This window comes from Tursiops truncatus, chromosome 21 (genome assembly GCF_011762595.2).
Source record: "Tursiops truncatus isolate mTurTru1 chromosome 21, mTurTru1.mat.Y, whole genome shotgun sequence".
NCBI classification, from domain to species: Eukaryota; Metazoa; Chordata; class Mammalia; order Artiodactyla; family Delphinidae; genus Tursiops; species Tursiops truncatus.
Window position 1 is genome coordinate 22011885 of NC_047054.1, and position 24448 is coordinate 22036332.

At 45.7% G+C, this 24448-nt stretch overlaps 1 long non-coding RNA gene across 3 annotated transcripts in view; it reads left to right on the forward strand.

Annotated features, from left to right (window-relative positions):
* The window catches only part of LOC109547664 (uncharacterized), a 68470-nt gene that overhangs the window by 38794 nt on the left and 5228 nt on the right, over positions 1-24448 (forward strand). Inside the window, exons 5-9 of one of the 3 annotated variants that reach the window (XR_012329018.1) lie at positions 3661-3743; positions 5193-13738; positions 14649-20474; positions 21004-21266; positions 21631-21781. This is a non-coding gene — a long non-coding RNA (uncharacterized lncRNA). The remainder of the gene's footprint in view (positions 1-3660; positions 3744-5192; positions 13739-14648; positions 20475-21003; positions 21267-21630; positions 21782-24448) is intronic. The other 2 variants (XR_012329019.1, XR_012329020.1) reach the window with 2 other exon arrangements.

Genomic DNA, 24448 nt, shown 5'->3' on the forward strand with positions numbered 1-24448 from the left:
TGGAGTCAGAGAGCTTGGGTTTGAATCCTGACCCTGCCATCTACTATGAAATTGGACATGTTACTTAGACCCTCTGTATCTCAACTACTTCATCTTTAAAATGGGGTCAAGGGACTTCCCTGGCAGGCCAGTGGTTAAGACTCCATGCTTCCAATGCAGGGGAGACGGGTTCAATCCCTGATCCCACATGCCTCGTGCCCTACTCCCCCCCATCAAAATGGGAACCATGATAGTCCCTACCCAGTAGGGCTGTGGTGAAGATAAAAGGAGTGAATGCATGTTAAGCCCTTGAAGTAGTTCCTGGCACATATTAAGCCCACTAAAATACCATTTCTTATAGGAAAAGAACATAGGAGAAAACGGGCCAACAAGTTGTAGCTCCTTAGTCCCCCAAGTTTTCTGTGAGATCCAAGAAGAGGCCAGAGTAAACATGGGTGATTTATCACGTCATCTTGGCATGTGGCATGAGTACCTGGGGACCCACTGGATCCTACATTAGAAGAAGAGGAGGGTGACTACCCTAGTCAATTACATAGCACGTGGAAAATATAAAAGCAGCAGCACAATGTCCGAATCTGCCTCCTAAAAGCATTGCTAAGTAATTCACTGAGCCTGAGACATAGGCAGATGGTGGGATCCCTTGAAACGCCACTGTGAAATGTCTGGAGGCTTTCTAGATTAATAGCATTAGAAAAATGCTGTTAGAAAAATCCTGCATTAGAAACATCCAATGCCTGACTTTTCCCACTATCCCCTTCAGTTTATGCCCTCTCTCCCGAGGAAAGGAACTTTTAAAATTATTTTTAAATGTAAGAGGAAGAATTATCAATCCGTCAAGGAAAACAAAACCATTCTAATTAACAGCTGTTCATGGGAGAAGAGCTTGCTGCTGCAGGACTAGATAAATGCCAACCCAAAGCTACAGACATCGAGCAAGCCATACAGTCAAGTTCAATTATATCATCCTCACTCAGCCAAGTAACTGATATCCGACTATTTTGCCTGATGCGTGTTGATGGAGAGAGAGTGATTTCTCCCTGCACAGGACCAGCGTCACGAGCAGCTCTGGACTGCTGCTCAAGGAACAAAAGAACAGGCAGGGCAGGCTCACTGGGGAATCTGTCCCCAGATCAACCCACCTGAGGCAACGGAGACAGGGCAGCCAGCTCCTGGAATTCAAAGCACAGATCACCCCCAGTCACCTGTCACTTTTACTAAGTCTCTTTGACTTAGTAAAACCTTTGCATCTGAATAGAGAACTTGCTGAAGCAACTTACTGCTTGGCAGGAAGAAACTAGGTGGTGATGTTTCCCCCTCCTGTTAGCAGAAGTAGTTATGATAATGACAATGAATGTTGCTTAAAAAAAAAAAAAAAAGCCTATGTTTAAAAGATTGATTGAGTCCTTTGTTTCATGACCTTGATAGCTAAATGGTTATTTAATGAATGATTTGTAAGTGCTGTTACTTCATATTCAAGAATCGAGGGAAAGTATCCTTCAGATGCCCGTCTCCACAGTGAAGTGGAGATAATCTCCGAACAGCCATTTGAATCATTAGGGAATCTAATCCCAGTCCAGGGACATAGGATTTCAGTACTGACCCGAAAAAAGAAGTGAATTATACAGCTAATTATCATCGCACAGGCAAATAAATTCTAGCCATTCAAATCTGCTTCCACTCAAAAGTGCTATTTGTTGAACTTAAATAATGCCTTAGGACTTACTGAGATAAACATTCTTATTTGCTAGAAAAGCCTTCATAGAAACAAAGCTCCAAGAGTCAAGCAAAGACTGGGACCAAGAAACATCAAAGAAACACCCCATTGTATTAGATATTTCCGTGGAGCCTCATTGGGCAGCCGACAACCGTGGGACTCTCTTGCTTTGATGACAATTCAGCAGGCAGAACTCTCAGACACCTGCTATATCAGCAAACTGTTTTCTCCCAAGAGACAATACCATATATTGGTCAATAGAACCCATACTGTTAGGATGAAAAACACACTCATGGGTTTTTTGGGGTTAAAGGTGATGACCTTCTGGTCCAACCCAGAGAGGTTAAGACCCTGTGTGCTCTAGACACACAGAGGCAGACCCAGGACATGAAACCACCACGTTTTCTGGACTGCTGATTCAGTGCTCTTTCTACCTCACTGAGCTGCCTCTTAGGGAACACATTTGAATCCCTGGAGTTAAAAAAATTCAACAGAAATATTCAACTTGCTTTACACTTGAGATAGACAGCTCTCAAGTGCAAGGGAAAAAGAGGCTCCATCTCTCGGAGCCCACCTTGGCCCAGGTTTGGATGGAACTGCAGTTTCAGGGGGGGTAAGGGGGGCAGGCAGCGATTTTGGCAAGTCTGAAGACAGCCTGGAAGTGGCTTCAAAATGTCCTAGCGATCGTGAGAGTTTCAGGAAGTACTACTGGCTTGTGGCCCACAGACTGCAGGAACTGAGCGATAAGGAGGACACATTCCAGGTGGGGGGACAAGATAGAGGGGACACGTTCTCTCCAGGAGGGGAAATCCACAGAAAAGCGAACTCTGTGGGTGTGATTGTTTCACTGTATAGCACACATTTACTGAGTCTTTTCTATGTGAAATGCATTGCATCTTTTCATGAAATGATGATAAAAGGAGATGTTGGTAGATGGAAGTGAGGATTGAAGACCTGGAGTTATGCTTAGTATAAAAGTCACTTGCCCTGGGGCTTCCCTGGTGGCGCAGTGGTTGAGAGTCCGCCTGCCGATGCAGGGGACACGGGTTCGTGCCCTGGTCCGGGAGGATCCCACATGCCGCGGAGCGGCTGGACCCGTGAGCCATGGCCGCTGAGCCTGCGCGTCCGGAGCCTGTGCTCCACAATGGGAGAGGCCACAGCAGTTAGAGGCCCGTGTACCGAAAAAAAAGTTCTATGTCAGGTACAACAAAGGACCCACAATGGGAACAGAGAGAACTATGGCACCTGGGCTCAGGTGGAAACAGGAGGCAAGGCCACTTTTCTTGAATGTTTTCGATTATAAGTCACTGTAGAGGAAGAGAAAGAGGAGGGTGTTATCTGCTACTTAAAATTCCCAGCAACTTCCAGAAAAATATTCTGTATCTTCTAGATACACAGTAAATATTTGTTGAGAAATGAACTGCTGAATTGGTGAAAGAATGACTAGTCATGTCTCATTTATTTTGACTCTTTGTGGAATTATGTTGAATGATTTTTCCAGTTAACTAAGATTTCCTCCTATAGATGTGAAGTCACCTGCTTTTAAACATGTTATATGGTCATGTTTTTAGTGCTTCAGTCATGTTCCTTTCTTCTTAAATGTATTTTATGGAACATAATTTTGCCTTTTCGTTGGTTATTTTACTGTGTACAACTGTGACTTTGAGGTTTGGAAGTGTGAGCTATTTGCCTCCACCCTACAGTGATTTATTTTTTATTCGGGGCTTCTTCATTTTCCTTCCTTACCTTACCAATCATCACGAGTGTGCATTACCGTGAGCCAGACATGCCCTAGGTACCTGGAAACAACAGTGAACAAGACGGATGTGGTTCCTTTACAAAGTTTCCAGTCTAATCTGGAATTCAAACAAACCAGGCGAATAATTACAACCTGAGGTGAATTCTTTTTTTTTTTTTTTCTGGCCGCGCAACTTGTGGGACCTTAGTTCCCTGACCAGGGATCGAACCTGTGCCCCCTGCATTGGAAGGGTGGAGTCTTAACCACTGGACCACCAGGGAAGTACCTGAGGTAAATTCTATGAAGATAACTGCTAAGATAGAGAATAATATTAGAAAACAGGTGAGTATTCCTGTAACATGGTGAGCCCTGAAGACCTTGCTCTGAAGGTGACAGCTAGCCACATCCAGAAGGAGCAGGCCAGCCAACTGTGGGGAGAATGGCTGGCAACTGTTTCCACCCCGCTTTCCCCTCAATCTCATTGCTGAAGTCGGCCAGCAAATATCAGAAACACACATCTGTTAAATCATTAATCTCATGTTCACAGAAAATAGAGATGTTGCTCTTAAGGGGATTTCAGTCTTTCCTTAGGTGAAAATATATGTTTATGACAACTATTTTATTTACTCTTCATCCCACTTTGGAAAGATGTGCAAAGCACTGATCCCCAGGGGAATAAACACTGAGTGATGCATGGCCCCCCTCTACCTCAGGAATGGTGTTAGTCAAGGGAAGTGAGGCTGCTTCGCAATAACAAGTAATCCCCGAATCTCGGTGGCTTGATGTACTAGTAGTTTAGTTCTCACTCACACAATTTCCAAAGTGGGTCAGCAGCTCTCCTGGGTAGCTCTCCTACAAGTTGGTACTCAGAAATCCAGGCTCCTTTCATCTTGTGATTCTGACCTCTATCCACAGAAGGTGAAGAGTGCGCTGGAGGCTCATCAAATATTTATTTTAATTAATTAATTTATTTATTTATTATTATTATTTTTTTTTTTTTTTTGCGGTACGTGAGCCTCTCACTGTTGTGGCCTCTCCCACTGCGGAGCACAGGCTCCGGACGCGCAGGCTCAGCAGCCATGGCTCACGGGCCCACCCGCTCCACGGCATGTGGGATCTTCCCGGACCAGGGCACGAACCCGTGTCCCCTGCATCAGCAGGCGGACTCCCAACCACTGCGCCACCAGGGGAGCCCCCGCATTAATTTTTTTCATAACTACTTGTTAGCCTCCAGTTTGAGGGAAATACAATTAAAAAAAACAAAAACCCTGGAATGTTCTTGCTTGGAATTGTAATTGCTCATTAGAACCCCGTTTCATTATAATTGTGCAATTCATTATGCTGAGCGCTTCATTAGAAGTATTGTAAAACTGACAACTTGAATATTGAAATGAATCTGATTTAGAGCTTTACTGTTTCTTGAGGGCATTTTCTAATTAATGCAAGTCTGAGAAACCAGAAAAAGTTAGAGTCTTCATATTTTCTTCTGGGGGTCATTACTGGAGATGTGTTTTTAAAAAAATCATTTTGAATTAGGAAGCTTTCTTTAGCACAGAAAGAAAAAAATAGTCCATAAACCCGAAATAGTCACAGTGAGGCCGCATCTATCTTTGCAGATACAGAGAGCTCAGAATGATCCGCACTTAATGCTAACCCAAATGTTTTTAGAGCGCTGTTAGGGACTTCGGGGTAAAGAGAGCGGATTGAACATTTTCGTTTATCGCTCTTTCCTCTTGAAAGCCCGCTGAAATGACAGCAACGGAGGTTTCAAAAGGGTAGAAACCCACAAGGACAAAGAAAATGAAGGGGAAGAACAGAGCAACAAAGTCCTGGCAGCTGCAGGCAGAAGGACAAGGACTATTGACATTTCAGACCCAAGAACCAGAATTCGAAGCCGACAGAGTAGGAGGTGAGGTGCAAACTCATTGCGCTCAGCGCCCCCCGGACGTGCAGGAATTAGTGGTTCCAGTAAGTGGAGCTAAAGGCGGGGCTCGAGGAGGATCAGCTGAGAGTCTGCTTGGGAAGCATTTGGGTCCCCGGCAGAGGGACGGTCACTCGTCTCCACTGGTACAAGTCGAGAGGTTTTTTCCCTCTGGAGAGGGTGGAACAGAGGGTCTCTGGACTGGAAGATTCTAGCAATGGTTGATGGCAAGTCTACCATAATACAACAGGGGGATCAGATGAAAACTTACACATCTAATGATTAGACCTTCCCTCTAAGCCCTCTTAGGTCAGCAAAGTGCTAGCAGCAGGGCCTAGACCCTGAGCATGAGATTGGAAGATGCTTCTTTGAGGAATCTGACCATCCCAAGGAGAAATAGCTAAAAATGGCTGTCTCAGGGAGTTCCCAAGAAAACAGACATTCAGAGCGGTGGCTCCCAAAGTGTGGTCTCCAAACCTGCAGTATCGGCAACACCTGGGAACCCGCTAAAAATGCAAATTCTCATACCCTGCTCCAGACCTACAGAATAAGAACCACTGGGGTAGGACCCTGAGGTCTACTTTAAGAAGTCCCCCACCTATTCAGTAAAGTTGAGAACTACTGCTCTTCAGCAAAGCTCACCATGGACACAAAATGTCCCTTCCTTATAAACGTGAGCAGATGATCAAGGGTGAGCAGATATCTAAAGAAAGATGGAGAACAAAATGAATTGAAATAAATAACAATCTTGGAGGAAAAAGAGACTTTTCAGGAAAAATTAAACTTGGAAAACAGCTAACATTAGTACCCTTGGAGGCGTAAGAAAAGATATTTCATCCATGAAAACAAGAAGAGGTGACTATTTTTTTTAAGAAGGGGTCCTTTGAAAAACAATGAAAATGGGCTTTTGAAAATTTTTAAATATGGTAGTAGAAAGGAAGAATTCAACCAAACACTAAAAAGTGAAGCAAAAAGACAGAAAAAAAAAAAAACAGGGGGAGAAAAAAAGAAACATCTGAAGGTTAGTCTAGGAAAGTGAGCCGGACAAAGGAAGCAGAGGGGAGACATAATGAAAGAACTGAGAATTGTTTCCCAGCATTGAAGACCATACAGCCCTAGATGGGATCCACACCGTGTCCAGACATTGGATGAAAATAGATTTGTATCCAGACATGTCATTGTCAGATTTCAGAATGTGGGAATAAAGAGAAGATCCTGCAAGTTTCCAAAAAGTAAACCTAGGTGCATACTAAGGATTAAGAACCAGCTTCAAATGTCTCTGGAGCAACATTGGATCCTGGAGGACAATGCAACAAAGAAGAGAGCCTGAAGGAAGATGGTGTCCAAAGTTGAATTCTATACCCTGGTAGACGATTAATCCTATGGGGAGACAGAATAAGTATCATCCAACGTGAGGGTAGAATAAAGACATTTAAAAACAGGCTCAGGGACTTCCCTGGTGGTGCGGTGGTTAAGAATCCGCCTGCCAATGCAGGAGACAAGGGATCGAGTCCTGGTCCGGGAAGATCCCACATGCCGCGGAGCAACTAAGCCCGTGCGCCACAACTACTGAGCCTGTGCTCTAGAGCCCGTGCTCCACAACAAGAGAAGCCACTGCAACGAGAAGCCCACGCACCGCAACGAGGAGTAGCCCCTGCTCGCCACAACTCGAGAAAGCCCGCACTCAGCAACGAAGACCCAATGCAACCAATAAATAAATAAATAAATAAAATAAAAACAGTCTCAGTTTTCGAAGTTCTTGGGTCGAGAGGTTAAATTTTATAATAAGAACTGGATAGTGATCACTGTCAAAGTATCAACTTCTGATTCGCAGAGACACTTATCAGAGAAGTACTTAAACCAAGGACTTTGTGACGACTACTGTTTGTCCTCTGCATCTATTCTCATCCCTCTTCCATCCAGGCTCCACCTGTGACCAGACAGTTCTCTCTCCTGAAGACTTGTCTCTCCAGCCTTCCTGTACATCCTTGGGATACTAAGCAAACCCTTTTGTTCTCAATGAGGCTTCATCTTGCCTCAGTTCTAGAATTTCTATCAAGAGGGGTTTGGGTAGAAATCTAGATGAGGGGGTAGGAGGACAGCCCTGGGGTCTTGTCTACAAGCTACATTCTTAAAAACTTAGATTTCATAGCACTTGAAATAAAACTTTTCAACGAGATTTTACTTACTCTAAATATAAGGTTAAGAAAATATTGCTTGCCCCATCCAATGTTATTTTTATTTGGGGTGGATTGGAGGAGACTGATAGAGATTGGGGCTGTGAGCTCAAGGCCCCCACCTCAGCCATCCTTGGCCCTTCATCCTGGGACGATGGCAGGAACAGAGTCATTCTTCCCAGTAGGTAACTTGGAGGCTGTTTGGATGCGCCTTCTCGTTCCTGGGAATGAATTACCTCAGGTCTGACCCACTCGGAGTCTCTCGCAGTGAACCTCCCTCTTAGAAGCTGCTCTCATAAGCTGCCCAGCTGGCCTCCTCAGAGCTGCAACACCGCTTTCTTAGACAGCTACCCTTACAGAGACTTATTCAAAGATCCCTAGATTGGCCAGGGCAGGAATTCTGGGTAAGGGCACAAGGACACTCTCCTGCTTTCTCAGCTTCACTGGGCCGAGCCTTAAGGCAGGACCCAGATCCACTGGGTTTTGGGTGAACGATTTGTTTAGCGTGGTGGTTAAGAGTCTGTCTTGCAGTGAGACAAAAATGGGTTCGAGTCCTGCCTCTGCAAACTATCTGGAGAATGGGACAAATGAACCTGTCTCAACTAGTGGTGGTGGATTCAACGAGCTAACGTATGCAAGGATTAAGCACATTAAATCCTCAATCAGTGACAGTTCATTAACAAAATTAACCACAACTCTCTAAGAGTTTCCTCTGAGGAAAAAGCACTGCAGAAATAGTCCCTCTGGGCTAAGGTATCTAGGAAACGAGACCAAAATCTCTAGGTTCTTTCATTTATATTCTCCCCTTCCCTTTTCCTTCCCTCCCCCCATATTGGCCTGGGGACACAGCTACAAATTAAGTCCAATCTCAGTACTAGTTCTAGAAGCTCTATAACCTGAAAAATATAGAAAAACAGACATATTAGACGTTCAAAGAAAATTTAAAAGACAAAATGAAACACAATGTAAAGCTTTTCCTCCCCCCTTTTATTCTAGGAGTGTGTCCCTATTTGTCTCTAACTTTCACCAGTGAGTAGAGTGATAATAATGCTAATTGGCGTTATTAATCAAGAGCTTTCTATGTGCCAGAGTCTTTTCCAAGCATTTTACTAAGATTATCTCATTGAACCCTTATGGGACTCCTAGGAGGTAGGTACCTTTCTTATTCTTTTTCGGAGATAAGAAAACTGGGGCTTAGAGATGATAACTAACTTACGGGGAGGCATACAGCAGCTCACTGCGTGGAAGAACACCCCAACGGTTTGGGTTCCTGAAAGCATGGTGTCAGCCTCGTACAGGAGGGACATCCATGGACTCCACCCTTCTTGTCCCTATGGCTTCTAGGAAAAGTGTGGAAAAGGTCAGTTTTCTTCTTAGTCCCATGTAGCTAGCAGGGAGCTTTCTGCATGTCCAGGGATATCTCTCTGTCCTCTGCCTCAACATACAGAGCTGTGCAGAAGGAGCTGGTCCATGAGAACTTAGAGGCAGAGACTGTCAGGGCTCAGTTCGACCCTCTAACTTGATTCCTATTCATCTCCAAACCCTTCAGGGGCCAGGACTGGGTCTCAGATACTCTTGCCTTCCCCAAAGGGGTGCATAGCAGAAGCAACTATTCTAACTTTGCTACCCACATTTATTTGCTTTTTTTCATCTCTTCAGTTCCCTCTTGGCAAGATTATTCCCAACAGGTATATCAGGAGGAAACCTTGACTAGATGATCTGCAAATTTCCAACAACTCTGAAATTCTCTCATTCTGTTGTTATATAACTTAATGTTCTATAAAAGATAAAGATATGCATCACAGGTGTTAAGGGCATCCAGAAACGTCACTGGATATTAGTGCTTTCTGGGAATCTCTTTTAGGCATTGACAGTTGGGGTCATATTTCCACTAGGCTGAGGAGAAATCAGAAGGGAAATGACCTTGAGCTGACCTTGTGTGGGCCACTCTGTGGTCGGCTGAGAGCTCCTCTTTGACTGCTGCCATCCAGCGCAGCCCTGCAGGGTCCATGAAGAGTAGCTAAGGACCACCCTCAGAGGGTACATCGTGGGTAGAGCATGAGCTTGGATATTAAACCCTCCAGGGTTCAACTCCCAGCTCTGCTACTGACTGGCAGCATCAACCTAACCTCTCTGTTTTCTCATCTGAAAAATGCAGGTAATGCCACCCTCTTCCCTGGGCTGTGGTAATGCCCATCTCATGGTAAGCAGTGCATCATCCGTAGCTGTTAATAATAGCATCACTAACTAGTCTAATTGCCCTTCCTGTTTTAAAGGCTCACAGCCTGTAATGCTGGGCTGGGGAGCACTCTCACCGACATTGGGACTTTGAGTTTTGACTACCACCGATTCGCAAGAGCTAAACTAGGAGTAGTTATGGCTATCCCCACTGTCATGAAAAACAATCAGATTTAATTTTGGAAATTTGAATGTATTTTTAATTTGAGCTGCCTGTTATTATCAGTGACAAAGAATTTTCTGACAGGTAAAGTTAACCACAGATGGACTGGTTGCTTCAGTGGTGGGAGGGCTCATCACCATAGCAGGGGTGGCTGAAGGGTGGGGCAGAGGACCGCCTGGATGGAACGTATTAGAGAACATTGAAGGGCTGGTAATGGTTTTTGTTGATGACTTAAAGTTTTCTAAAATTCCAGATGTGCCTCACAGCTCTCTGAGCAGCCCTGGTAATCTGTCGTTTTTGCCTCAAGTTTCTTTGGTCTTCCAGACTACCCATCAAGTAATTGAGAAACTATAAATAAACGTTAGAAGCAAGCCCCTAATTGATCAACTTTCGGGTTTTCCGTGGTGAGTTTTCTTGAAACTTGGTTCCTGTGTATAATTTGACTCATGCATCTCTGGGGGAAAGACCTCTCCCCTGATCTTTGAGGATGGTAGCAAATGGCTGCAAAGTCCAGGCAAGGAGGTGGTAGTGCTACATTTGCAGAGCTAACAGTCAAACCTACAAAACGAATACAGTTTCCACGCAAGGAGGAAGGAGGAGGACAAATGGCGGCCAGACCTGTACATTCACCGAATCAACACCAGTCCCAGGCCACAGAGCCCCGTACGTAGATGCTTTGGCCGGATTGCTTGAGTACTGACATAGCCTTGTAAACTGAGACCCTTCAAAGGAGTGAAAAGAAAAAATAAGTTTAGAGGAACGTTTACATAGAGGTTTCCCTTGGGTTGCAGCTGCCCAACTGAATTAGCATCAAACTGTTGCCCTGGAAAAGGGTCATGAGAAGTGGTTTTCCCGGCCTCACACAATGAGCACAGTCAGTATGGAAGCTGCCTGGTTCTCATTTGGAAGAAATTTTCATCTGATCCCACCCTTACCCCCAGACTCCTGCCTTCCTATATGCTTCACTCTATCATTCTGAGGCCCATATATTTGCAAAAAGTGCCTTCACCACTGTGCTTTCTCCTGGTGACGTGGCTGTAAAATTCCTCTCCCTCAATCTTTCTTCCATCCCAAGCAAAACTCCCATTCTTGAGTTCAGACTAGTATCAATAAGGAGTTTGGAGTGAAAACACTGAGGGAACTAATTCACACTAAATAGCAAACAGCTGATAAATTCTTGGAGAGGTCCTAACACTTTTTATGAATTCAAGTATCTCAGTTATACAATTTCAGGGTTTAAAAGTTAACCTCTTAAATGGTGGCATCTCACTCACTAAGGTCAAGGGCAAAAAAAAGTTTTAGCATCGTAAGAGTTACCTCCTTTCCTCTGTGTTGCTTAATCTGATAATAAGGAAATGCTGCATCTGGGAGTAGCAGATGGTTAACTCCCCAATATTCAGAGATCCACCATGAGGATAGATAAGAATCATGGAAGCCTCTTTGGACATACAAGAAAGGAAAAGCAAACCCACACAGAGTCCTAGAATTACTGGTCCTTATCCTGGGGACCCCTGAGATAGGGGTTCTCAGGGATGGGCCTCCCACTCCTATTTATTCTCCTTTCCTCCCTACTCGCAGTGCCAAGTGAGGAGCGTCTTTGTCCTTTGGGAGTGCAGGCAGAAGGAGCACCCCTTGATGTTGGAGTTTTGACATTTAAATAATAAACACTAAAACTTACCAAAGGGGCTTCCCTCGTGGCGCAGTGGTTAAGAATCCGCCTGCCAATGCAGGGGACACAGGTTCAAGCCCTGGTCCGGGAAGATCCCACATGCCATGGAGCAACTAAGTCCGTGCATCACAACTACTGAGCCTGCGCTCTGGAGCCCGCGAGCCACAACTACTGAAGCCCACGTGCCTAGAGCCCATGCTCCGCAGCAAGAGAAGCCACTGTAGTGAGAAGCCCGCATACCGCAACCAAGGGTAGCTCCCAATTGCCGTGACTAGAGAAAGTCCGTGCACGGCAATGAAGACCCAACACAGCCAGAAATAAATAAATTAAATAAATTAAAAAGAAGAAAAAAAGAAAAAAAAAAGAAAACTTACCAAAGGCTTACTACGTGTTGCTACTGCTCTAAATGCTCTAATTCATTCATTTATTCAACAAGTACTTACTGAGTGCATCCTATGTGCCAGTCACTTCTCAATGCTGTTTATTCATTTATTCATCCAGTGCTTGACCTCTTATGTGTCAAGTATTGTTATAAAGGCTTTTCATTCATTTATTCATTCATTCATCCATTCATTCAACAAGGATTTACCGAGAGCCTCCTGTGTGTCAGGCACTGATCTAGGTTCTATAGTGGTGAGCTAAACGAAGCTTCTGCCTTTACAGAGATGATACTTTATGGAGGGTTGCCAGGCGATGCACAAATAAACAAGAAAACATACAGTGTATCAGGTGATTTTAAGTCCTACAGAGAAAAATCAGCTGAGGCAAACGGGCAGAGTGCCAGGTAGATGTTGCTATATTTAGATCTCATTGATGAGGTGACATTTGAGCAGAGAGCGAGTAAACATGACAAAATCAAGTCACAGGAAACACCAGTACATACACCCTGAGGTGGGAGTGTGCTTGGCCTACCTGAGAAAAGTCAAGGGAGGAAGGGGTGACGGGAACAAGGGGGAGAGGGGTGAACAAGGTCAGATGGAGCTGGGAGGGAAACTAAGCAGGACCTCACAGGCTCAGTTGGACGGGGAACACAGTAGAGTGCTTTGACCACGGGAATGACTTGTTTTAAAAGCATCCTCCAGCTGCTGTGCTGAAAATAGACTAGGGCATCAGGGTGAAAATCAGGGGGACAATTATATGGCTAGTGCCGAATCCAGGCTGGAGGGGCCGGTGGCTTGGGCTGTGGCAGTTACACTGGAGGTGGTGAGAAGTGGTCAGTCGCCAGTTATCTCTGAAGGTAGAGCCCCTGGGATTTGCTGGTGGACTGGATGTGGTACGTGAGAGAAGAGGAGAGTCGGAGATGATCCCGAGGATTTTGTCCTGAGCAACTTCAAGGGTAGAGTTGACATTTCCTGAGACAGTGAAAGTGCTGGAGGAGCTGTTTAGAGGGAGAGCTGGAATGGGGAGAGTTCAGTTCGGGATATTATTAAGTTTGAGATTCTCATGACGATCTCAGTAAAGAACTCGAGGCGGGCATTTCGGTGCTGGTCTACCATTCCAGGGAGGCGTCCAGACTAAGAATATAAAAGTGGGCGGAGATGGTGTTGAAAATCCCAGACCAGACACATGAACTGAGCGTGTATGAGGTTAGAAGAAAAGTCCCAGCACAGAGCTGTAGGGCACGCCAAGGTCTAGAAAAGGAGGCAGGATCCAGGCGGGAGATGAAGATGTAACCAGTGAGATGGAAGGAAAACCAGAATCAACGGTTATTCTGGAAACCAAGCCAGGAGGCGCTCGAGAAAGAGGGAACCATCAACCACGTCAAGTGCTGTGGGTAAGTCAGACCAGATGAGGCGTGACTGTTGTCCACTGGGAAGGTGCCCGAGGCCCTAACTGGAGCTGTTCAGAGGAGTGATGCCCCATCAGGGCATGTCAGGAACAACGGTGTTTATATTTAATTCCATGAGGGATATCGTGTTATATTTCTGTTTTACAAATCAGAGAACTGAGGCGCAAGAGAGGGTTGAACACAGCTGGATTGGAAGTCAGACGGTCTACTAGCTCCAGAGGGCATGCCCTTCAAGGCCTGGTGTGCTTGGAACTTGAAGGCTCTCAAATCACCAGGGGCAGTGGAGAGCCGGGAGAAGCCTGCTGGCATCTTAGGACAGCAATCACTAGGTAAAGGGGACAAGAGAACAGAGAATGTGACCTCACACCCCACACCATCCGCCGCTGCCTCAAATTCATCTTAGCTTTTGGAGAGAAACGCTGGCTAAGATGGGCTGGGCAGGAAAGTTACCCTTTGCTTTTTTGATGGTATTTTATGTTTGAAGAAATTAATTCAGAACCCTTAGAGCATGCTAAATCTTCTAATAGTTAGAAGGTGTGGCATTAAATTGTCATTGGTAGAGAAGATGACAGTGGCTAAGGGTTGGTGCTGACATAGGGGTGTCTTGCTGTGAACTCCGTGCTCACCAAAATTTATCTACGAACTGATGGCAGTCTCTGTGTGATGAGTGGCAGCAAACTCGTGTTTTTGCTGGATAAACGTTCTGGTTACAGGTGTGTTTCCATGTCCGGAACAGAATCCGGGGGCCTCTGAGCTAGAACGGGCTTGGAGGAGGGTGAAGGGCAGGTTACTGCACGGGAGCCAGGCTGGAAGGTCAGTGCTCCAGAGCGACCTCGCGGTCATTCCTGGAGTGGGACCGAGGGAGGGGGCAGCTGGGAATATTCTTCTTCCTGTTGCTCCAGCATCAGGGCTCCTTTCCTGCGGACCTGGCAGGCTGTCCTCCAGCAGTTACGCTGTAAACCCTGGTCAGCCAAGTCTCCGTTACGTTTTCTTGGGATTGGGGTGTGATCGGGGTGAAGATGGCAATCTGGATTCCTGTCCTTGACGTTAGGAAGACGACCAGGTGTCTGATGGGGCCCCTGGAGGGGACACAGAGAGGGGGATGGGAGAGCCCCAAAGACCTGCGTCCCTGTTTCGCGTTTTGAGGCTGGTCTTTCCAGCCGGACAGATGGCAGGGATGGGCTCTAGCTGAAGTCTGCAACGACCTCAGTAAGGCTCTTGTTCTCTTGTTCCTTCCAGAGGATTCTCCATCTTGCTTCTTTGGAGCCAGGGGAAAGCAGGAGCAGCCAGCATGCAGGCGACCATTTACCCTTTCCAGGCCTGGGAGAGAGAAAAAGCAGCTGACCCAAGGCCCTGGGCCCTCAGCTCTCATGAGCTGACATCCGAGAATCAGTGAGTTCTCTTTGGTGTTAAACTTTCTGCATTTTGAACAACTTCAACAGGACCTCCCAGTGCTTACATGGCTTTCTCTTTACAACTGTTTGTTCAACTGTACTTATTTTTCTCTGTGTGTATCACACACACACACACACACACACACACACACACACACGTAAAGTATCTCTCTTTCCCCCTCATCTCATCTCCTTCAAGAAAAAACCTCTCTGAAAGGGGCCACAGTTTTGCAAATGAATTTTCAAAGCTGAGTACACAAGCCATCCTTGTGGTCAAGGTCCTTGTAAACTTGGGAGCTTCATTTTAGCCAGTAGAGCCCTTCTGGCTAAAGCCAAACTTTCTCTTTTGTCCTTATCTGCAAACTCAAAGTATTACCATTGTCCTAAGGAGGGTCTCAAGCCCCCTTCCCCAGCATCCCAAACCAGAGCACTTTAACATCCCTGATGCACAAGAAAGAGTCACGGTTACACTCCTAATCCTGTGGTCGTAACACTGAGCTGTAAGTCTAGCCCCTGCATTGGCAAAGAAAGAAGCCAAGGCTCAGAGAGGCAGTGAGATTTGCTTTCTATCACAAAGCTACTTTGAGGAAAAACCATTTCTCCTCACTCAAAGTGATTTGCTCTTGCAATCATGCCCTCCAAGTAATGCCCGATGGTCCCCATGTACGAATTCAAGTCATGAATTAATGGGAGGGCCAGAAGTTCAAGCCACCAGCATCAAAGGGATGAGAGCTGACAGGTACATCCAGGAAATCTGATATGATTGGAGCCATGTGTAGATCTACTTTCTGGGGATAGAGAGAACTGAAAAGCTTGTTTAAACTATTAAGAAAATATGAAGAGAGGGGGAAGATGGCGGAAGAGTAAGACACGGAGATCACCTTCCTCCCCACAGATAAATTATTAAGAAAATATGAATCTAATCTTTATCTGCAGTAAGCAAGGCGGGGAGCTGGGGAACGGAGTACCAGCGGAAGCTAGGTGATCTGTTTCCAGACAATGTTCCCCTGACAAAATGATGCTTGGAGAGAAATCTCCTGGAAGCATGGAATGTCTTCCTGCTATCTAGAATTCCTTGATTATTTCTTCTAAAAGATATTGGTTCTATGGTAGGTCATAACATATTTGGAACTCAGAACTTAAATATTTGTTGCTTATTCCATGCCCAGGGTCTCAGAGGTACTCGAGTGTTTGTTGAATGAATGCAAGATGATTTGTGCTAAATGAATACACCGATGACACATTTAAATGTTTGAATACTGCTAACTGATGGATTACTCTGAAATTAATAAGTTACAATATAACAGGAGCGAAGGTACAGCCATGTATTCAGTCTCCAAAACATCAACAGGGACAAGAGGGAGGATACTTGTTTCAACAGCAGGTCAAATGAAACAGACGTGAGAGCTTTAGTTTACAGCTTAGTAAGAGCCAAAGGTGTGAAGCACGTACTAAAGAGCTGACGTGATGTTAGACTGTTTCTGTAAAAGAATGGTTTCTAGATCAAGGCTGGACATCACTACACTGTGCTCTTAGGTGATTCAACCTTACCTGGAGTTGGTAATTAGTTGTCACATCTTAAGAGGGACATGGATAAACAGACCATGTTCAGAGAATAGAGGGCATGGGGGCTAAAAGTCTAAATGCCATGATTTATTATGCCCTGAGAGAACTCAGAATGTTTGGCTAGAAGAAACAACCAAAAGTGACACCAAGATTGATTAGATGGTACTCTAAAATTCGTAAAGATTTTATGACTGTGAAGCAGTATCCATCATTTATCACCAAAGGACCTGGGGTAGTTTAAGGTGGCAGCCCCAACACGGAAGTCTCTGCTCCCATCGCCTGCAAAGTATTTCAGGTATAAATTAAAATGCTCTACGAGACATTGTTTTCCATAAACAAGGGGTTTAAATTATCCTGACCCACAAATAAAGATCAGCCATATGTTATTTACCCAAATAACCACAGTCTTGTCTGAAATGTTAGATCATGCCACCAATAGATTTTTTTCTATTGCTCCATATCATTAATAAGAATTTTGGCGGCATTAAAAGCAACAAAATAAATCAATCCTTAATAAATAATATATAAATGCTCCTCTTCATTCAGCAATGATTTATTAATATCCACTCACAGAGCTGCTTATTCTCTATCGATTCAGGTTTTTAATCACGTATGAATTTGCCAAACCATATTTCATCCAATTAATATACTTCCATCTGTTTTTAAGGAACTTTAGCAAATGCTTTACTCTATCTATGATTCCCCTTCCGTGCTAGGATATGAATGCCGTGAAAGATAATGAGGTTAGTATTGCACGACTTCTTTTGTGAACGCTTAGCTCATTTTCTAAGAAGCTTCACTTCTTTCACTTAATATTCAATTGTCAGACTGTGCCAAGAAATAACAGGCCTCTTGCTCCCATGTTTGAAATTCATCTTTTTGAAATTTGGAAGATCCTGTTCCCCAAAGAACGTCTCAAAGATTATGACCAGGGTTCTGGGATCTTTCCAGACTCTGTGAGACCTCGTCTGGACTAGGGAGGGGGAAACTGACGTAGAAGAGGCAGCTTCACAGGGCCAGACAGGTTCACTTGGGGGTGATTGCCCAAGGGAGGCACCGTGCTGGCAGGATCCTTAAACCTTGTCCAGTCTCAGCAGGAAGTCATGACATCACACCACGGCCATGTCTCTCACTGACCCCCATGAGAAGAGTGTTTGTGTGGGAACTCAGTATTTCCGATCTAGAGCTAAGTGTTTTCTTACTATTTCTTTACCATTCTAAGCTTTATTTTCCTTCAATGTATCTTTGTTTTACTTTTTTCATTTTGAAGACTTTTCGTATTAAGGGATAAAATTGAAGAAAAATTGGAGGTAATTAGTTCTGTTGTTTATTAGTTGCTGTCACTTTGGACAAGTTGCTCAACCCTACTTTATGGTGTTCAGTTTCATTCTTCCTTAGGCTAATCTTATGTAGCAGTGACTGTCTATACCATCTGTCTTCTTAAGTTCTCTTTCTGTCCATGGAGTCAATCAAAGGCACTTATTACCCTTTTAAAAAATTTTATTGCCACAGCTTATTTTTTCCCAGTTTTACTGAGATACAGTTGATATATAACATTGTGTTAGTCCAAAGTGTAAAGTGTAATGATTTGATGTATGTATATATTGCAACATGACTACCACAATACGTTTAGTTAACATCAGTCACCTCACACGGATAACAAGTGCTGGAGAGGCTGTGGAGGAAAGGGAACCCTCCTGCACTGCTGGTGGGAATGTAAACTGATACAGCCGCTATGCAGAACAGTATGGTGGTTCCTCAAAAAACTAAAAATAGAGCTACCATACGATCCAGCAATTCCATTCCTGGGTATTTATCCAAAGGAAACAAAATCACTACCCTGAAGAGATATCTGCACCCCCATGTTCATAGCAGCACTATTTACAATAGCCAAGACATGGAAATAACCTAAGTGCCCATCCACAGATGAACAGATACCCATTTAAAAAATTTTAAAGGTTCCTTTCTTTAAAAATTTCTCCAGACTCACTCACTCTCACAATCTCATGCAGCCAAATCTTTGCTTCTGATTTTGATCCCTACCTCACCCCTTGGACTGGAAACCTTGGGTTGTCCTGCGGTTCCCTGGACACCTTTTGCCAGGGACATGGCTGGGAGTTCCCTGTGCTTTCTGCCTACACTTTCAGGCCAACCACTGTTCACTCCTGTCCTGTCCTTTTCCTGACACCCTCACCCAGGCTGGACAGCACAGCTGCCTAGGGCCAGAAGGTCAGAGAGTAGCATTGGACTTGAAAGCAATCACGCAATGAGAGCACTGAAAAACCCATAAGACCTCTAGACAGCTCTATCATTACAAAATGTTCTCAATCCTAAAAAGCAATGTATTTGAAAGCAGCATCAGTTCAAAAAGCTTTTTTAGGGAACAAAAATAGATGTGCGCTGGGATTTCCAAGGGATTGGATTTCAGAAGTATTTTAATGTTAAAAAAAAAAGCGTGTCTTAGGATCGGGGAAACGCGGTGTTGTTCTTAGCATTCGGCGCCTGCCCACACTTCCTAGTGTAACGGGTTATTGAACAGGTTGGAGTGAAATCAGGAAAGAGCTTTGTGTTTCCCCACTGCAGTCGCCCTCAGCTCTCCGCCCCCCCCCCCACCCCCCCCCCCCCCCCCGCCGAGGCCTTAGTGTCATCTTGGGCAGATTTTAGAATGCCCTGGTCCCCTTCAAGCCCCAGAAAATCCAGTATAATCCAAATCAAAACTTCACTCCCTCATCCAACAGAAGCTTCTGCATTCTCTCCCAGCCCCACCGCGGCTCGGGTCAGACCTGCTCCTTCTTCCTGTCCCTCCCCTGCTCTCTCTGCTGCTTCCAGGTCCCCGAGGGCCAGAGCCGGGGCAGGGAAAGGGCTCCGCACTGTGTCATGTTCCCTCTCACTGCGGATGCACATATATTGGAGAATTGCTCTGGCGCCTTCTGTGGGTTGGTTAGGCGAACCTCCCCGCCGCTCTCACCCCGCCATCACTGCCCACACTCCCTCAGACGCAGGTCAAGGCCGCACAAGGACCCCAGTCCCCGTCAGGGAAGAGGCACTTGGAGATGCGCTCTTAGGCGGCCCCTCGGCTCTTCCTCTCGGCACTTTGCTACTGGGCTCCCTTCCCCCAAGCCGCCAGCCCTCTTGGCTGTGGTCCTTTCCAAACTGGGGCCTCACAGGTACGCCTCCCTCTGCCCTCTCTCCTCTCCCAATCCTCAGTGGGGGCTTCAGCCAGCACCCTCCTGCAGGCTGCTTCAGTGGTGAGTCAGGCCTCACGTCTCACGACCAGCAAATCCAGGGGCCACATTTCAAGGCCCTCCCAGGAACCCTCCCATGCCCCTCCAGCCACCGCAAGGGGAAGGCTGGAGAGTTTGAGGGGACCAGCCAGCACCTGGCCAGCGAGTGGGCTGTCCATCCCCCTATCCTGAAAATCACTCGAATCTCCGCTGGTGGTGCTTTAAGGTCCCTCTTCATTTATCCTGGAGGCAGTGGGAGGTGGAGGAGGCTTGGGGGAACCACAAGGCTCTCCCTGGTCCTACCATCCTCTCCAAAGAATCCTTCTTCTCGCCTAAAAGCCATGAGCCCCCTCAGATGCCTAGGAGGTTGCTGGGTCGCTTGGCCTCCTCTGTCTAACTTCAATATGGACGTGGTCGGCCCCTCCCTTTAGAAGGTGGGTGGTACTTAACCTTGTCTTTGGTTTGGAGGCTTTGGCAAAAATAAGACCCAGGAGGAGTCTTGACCTACCTGTTACTCTTGTTCAACTCAATTTAACAAACTTGGGGGCTTCCCTGGTGGTGCAGTGGTTGAGAGTCCGCCTGCCGATGCAGGGGACACGGGTTCGTGCCCTGGTCCGGGAGGATCCCACATGCCGCGGAGCGGCTGGTCCCGTGAGCCATGGCTGCTGAGCCTGCGCGTCCGGAGCCTGTGCTCCGCAACGGGAGAGGCCACAGCAGTGAGAGCCCCGCGTACCGAAAAAAAAAAAAAAAAAAAAGAACTGCAGGTTGGAGACTCCCATGACGTTGGGCGAGGTGCCAACGGAAGACCCTCAAAGAACCCATGGAAGTGCTAAGTAGGAGAAAGAAGCATCCTGACACCAGACTGCAGTGGTCTCAACCAGGTGAGCCCTTTCTTGCTCCCACCCTTTCCTTCACTCTGCTCCTGTTCTGGGGAAGCCTGAATCGAGAAGGAGTTCAAACAGTGATGGAGCCAACAAGCTCCTACACCACCGCCAGCTCCTAATCTTGCATCTGGCCCAAACTGGCAGGAAGAGAGGACTCTAGATTGTATGACAAACTTGAATTCTGGATTGAACTGGACATTTTTATTATCTGAAAAATGGGGCTATTTGTTAATTCCACAGGACCTGCCTGAGATTTCATCCAGGAGCAAAGAAGCAGCATTCAACTTAGCACAGAAAAAATAGTATAATTGCTTTCTGCTTGCACTCTTTTGAGTCCAGCTCATTTAAGGAAACGGTGGCTCAGTAACAAGAAAGCAGAAGCCATATCCTCTAGGGTCTAGATGGTCTGTGGTCACAGAGGATGATTTGGTTGGAGTCTTGGAAGCATGATCCCCACATTAAGAAGTTCTTATGCATTAGGAACCCACACCGTGAGTGATGGCCCTTTAATCCTTTCTCCTTTTAGTTTCATCCCTATAATTTGGTCGTCCATCATGAATAAAAGATGCTATAGGACCAGAGGAAATTCCTGTTGCCATCCTCAGGAAGGAGCTGAGCTCAAGGACACGACAGACATAGGAAACATTTGGCAAAAGACTGAACCCAAGGAGTGAGAGGGAAGCTTAGCCTCCAAGGCTGGACACAGGGTCTCTCTGGTGGGAGCACCCTGTCCACAAGTTCAGCACTTCACGGTGGCCGAGTGTGGGTGCGGGCTGTGGAAGCAAGCAGGTGAGTAAGAGCTCAGGGTGCGGGCCCCCCCAAAAGATGGGGGAAAGTTGAGGGTGAAGAGAGGGAAGGAGGACTGGGTGGAAGAGGAGGTCTGAGGAAGTTAGAAGGGCTCTGGCAGTGGGTTGCCAGACTTAGCAAATAAAAATACCAGACGTCCAGTCCTTTGTTTTATCTGGTCATTCTACTATAGAGACTGTTGGACCAGGGAAGTGAGAATCAATATCTTTAGCATTTGCTCTTGTGGCCAGTGCAGTCATCCAGAATTAAAGAGAGTGAAACAGTGTGGAAATAAGAGTGTTCTCCATGTGAATCAGAGCCAGGGCAAACGTTAGAAATACTAAGCTGCATCAACTATCATCACCAGGAAACAGAGTCATATGGAAGACACATTGCTTGCTTTGGTGACGTAAAAGACACTAGAAAGAGCAAATTTACATTACTTGCTTTAAAGAAATACGACTTAAATATAAATGACTCTAAGAGAAGTCACATAACAACGTAAAACATATTAAAAAGTAAGTACCTTCAGCCTTTCATTTAATTTTGAGTCAAATAATTTGGTTAAATGTATTCTTTGTGTGACGCATAATTTCAATCTTTTATTTTGCATTTCTGACAATTCAAATTGTGAGAGTATGTTTGGCACAATTAATGATATTTACTGTCTGCTGGATATTCCTAAAAGCAGAACATCTTGAAAAATGTCTTCAAGTTATTTCAAACCACTTTCAGATCCTTGTTAGCAAGCAAGAGCCGAGCTCCCATCAGCAGAGGCTTTTGAAAAACTGACAGACACAGGTCCTGATCTGCTAGCAGTATCAGAAACGTGATTTTCATATCAACAGATTCCTGTGCAAGAGGAGGTCATTGGTGCCACCTAAAGGGTCCCCATCACAGGACCTCCCAGCTTCAGTCATGTGATGACAGCCAGCATCAGACATGTTCTTAGAGCAAAATAAAGCTGCACCCACCTCCCCAATATCTGAAAGTCTAAAGCTCTGGGAGACTGAGCAAAAAGTGCCTCACTTACTCATGCCCTCCCCACACCCACCTCTCAGATGAGCCGTGAGCATCTTGAAAAGTGACGCTGAATATACTTTAGGATAACAGGTAACAGGGCATCGATGAATAAATCAAGAAACCCTTCATGGTGCAAATAGTTGCTGCTAGAATTAAGGGGAGAGCTGAAATGCATCTTGCAGATCTAGACGGAAACTTGAAGCTTAGACAGGTGAAGTGATTCACTCAAGATCAACGAGACAGGGCCAGAGAGGCATTCCTGAGACCTGGACTCTATTCAGTATACTCTTTAAAAATATTTTCTTAAATTTTTAATACAATTTTTACAGGTTACTTTCCATTTATAGTTGTTACAAAATATTGGCCATATTTGCTGTGTTGTACGATACATATGCTAAGTGAAATAAGTCAGACGGGGAAAGACAAATACTGTCTGATATCACCTATATGTGGAATCTAAAAAGTACAACAAACTAAGTGAATATAACAAAAAAGAAGCAGACTCACAGATACAGAGAACAAACTAGTGGTTACCAGTGTGGGGTGGAGGGACAATATACGGTTGACGGAATGGAAGGTACAAACTATTGGGTGTAAGATAGGCTCAGGGATGTACTGTACAACCCAGGGAATAGAGCCAATGTTTTGTAATCCCTGTAAATGGAAAGTAACCTTCAAAAATTGTATTCGGTTTACTCTTAACATCCAGTTCCAAAGTCCAGATTTTTTTTTTAATTGGGTTTTCTTAAACCGAAGTGCACCTAGGTTTGTGCTGCCGTCAGCACCTGAAATCACAAGTTCCTCTGTGAAACATGTTGTGATGTCTCTAGAAATTTCTCTCACTGGGAGTCCCAAACTGTTAGCTCCTCACAGCCCCAAAGCCGTCATTTTGGGGGCCAAGGTAGGTCTCCCCGATGATTCGCTATGCCCGAATTTGAACTTCAAACATGACCTGGCATTCTTTCCTTCTTTTCGGATTCCACGTGTCCTGAAAACAGAACAGCAGCTCTCGGGAGGTCTGGAGAGCAGGCCTCTCTCAAGTCACCCTCCTGAGGAAGGAAGAGCCCTTCTCCCCCCTCCTGCCTGCAACCCCTGGGGTCCCACGAGGGGCTGGCCTCAGCGCAAAGCACCAATGAGCTGGTGAGCGGCAGCAGGGCCTCTGCTCAGAGAGGTCTGAGCCGCGGGGAAGCTGATGGGTGTGAGGCAGGGTGCATGGAGGTTCACGGAGGAGCAGCAGGCATCTCTCTGATTATAACTGGGGCTGCGTTTGCCTTGTCGAACATTTGAGGCTGGGATCAGAGTATGACATAAGAGGATTTACAATAGGCCGCTTGCATCTTCGAGGGGAGAGGAGTGTGCAAACTCGAGGCTGCACCGTGGCCTTGGTTTTCTGGGCAGGAGAGCCCCAGGTGGGTGATAACCATCGCTCTCCTGCCCATCCCCATGGTCTCCTGGCCGGTCTTCCCGGCCAGACTCTGGGGGGTAATTTGCTCTTTCACGTGTGGTGTGAGACGCCTTTCCTTCTGTCTTCCTTTCTTTTATTCCTCATTTTCACAGTTTTACTACCTATTTAAAACTTGTACTCTTTTAGAAAATATAATACAAATGCCTGGAAAAATAGAACCAGTGCAAAAGGAATGCAGCAAAAATTGTCTTCCTTCCACCGCTGTTCCTCCACTAAAGGGCCACCCTCTGGTACCAGTTTCTAGAGTTTATCTTTCCAGAGGTATTACGTGCATTACCAGCAAAGTCTCTATGTATCCACGCGTATGACGCACTTCCTGCCCCTTGCTGTTCCAGGCATACAGTTTCCAAAACACCATCCTGCTTAAAATATGTTCATAGACCCCAGTTTTCTGCAGGATAAAGCCCAACCTCTTACTGGTGCAGAACATCCTTCACATCCGTCTCCCCAAATGAGCACCGCCTTCCAGCCCGGCACCCACCTCCCTCTAGCTCCCTCCACCTCCCACCCCACTCCAGGTTTTAGCCTCAACAGATCTCAAGGCCTGTGAGTCTCACTACTGTTAGTTCCTTGGTCTGGAGACACTTGCCTCTTCCCTCTTCTGCTTGTCAAAAATCATTCTCATCTTTAAAGACTCAGTTCCACGTGTCACTTCTGCTGTGAAACCTTCTCCAAGTTTTCCAGTCATGTTGACTGT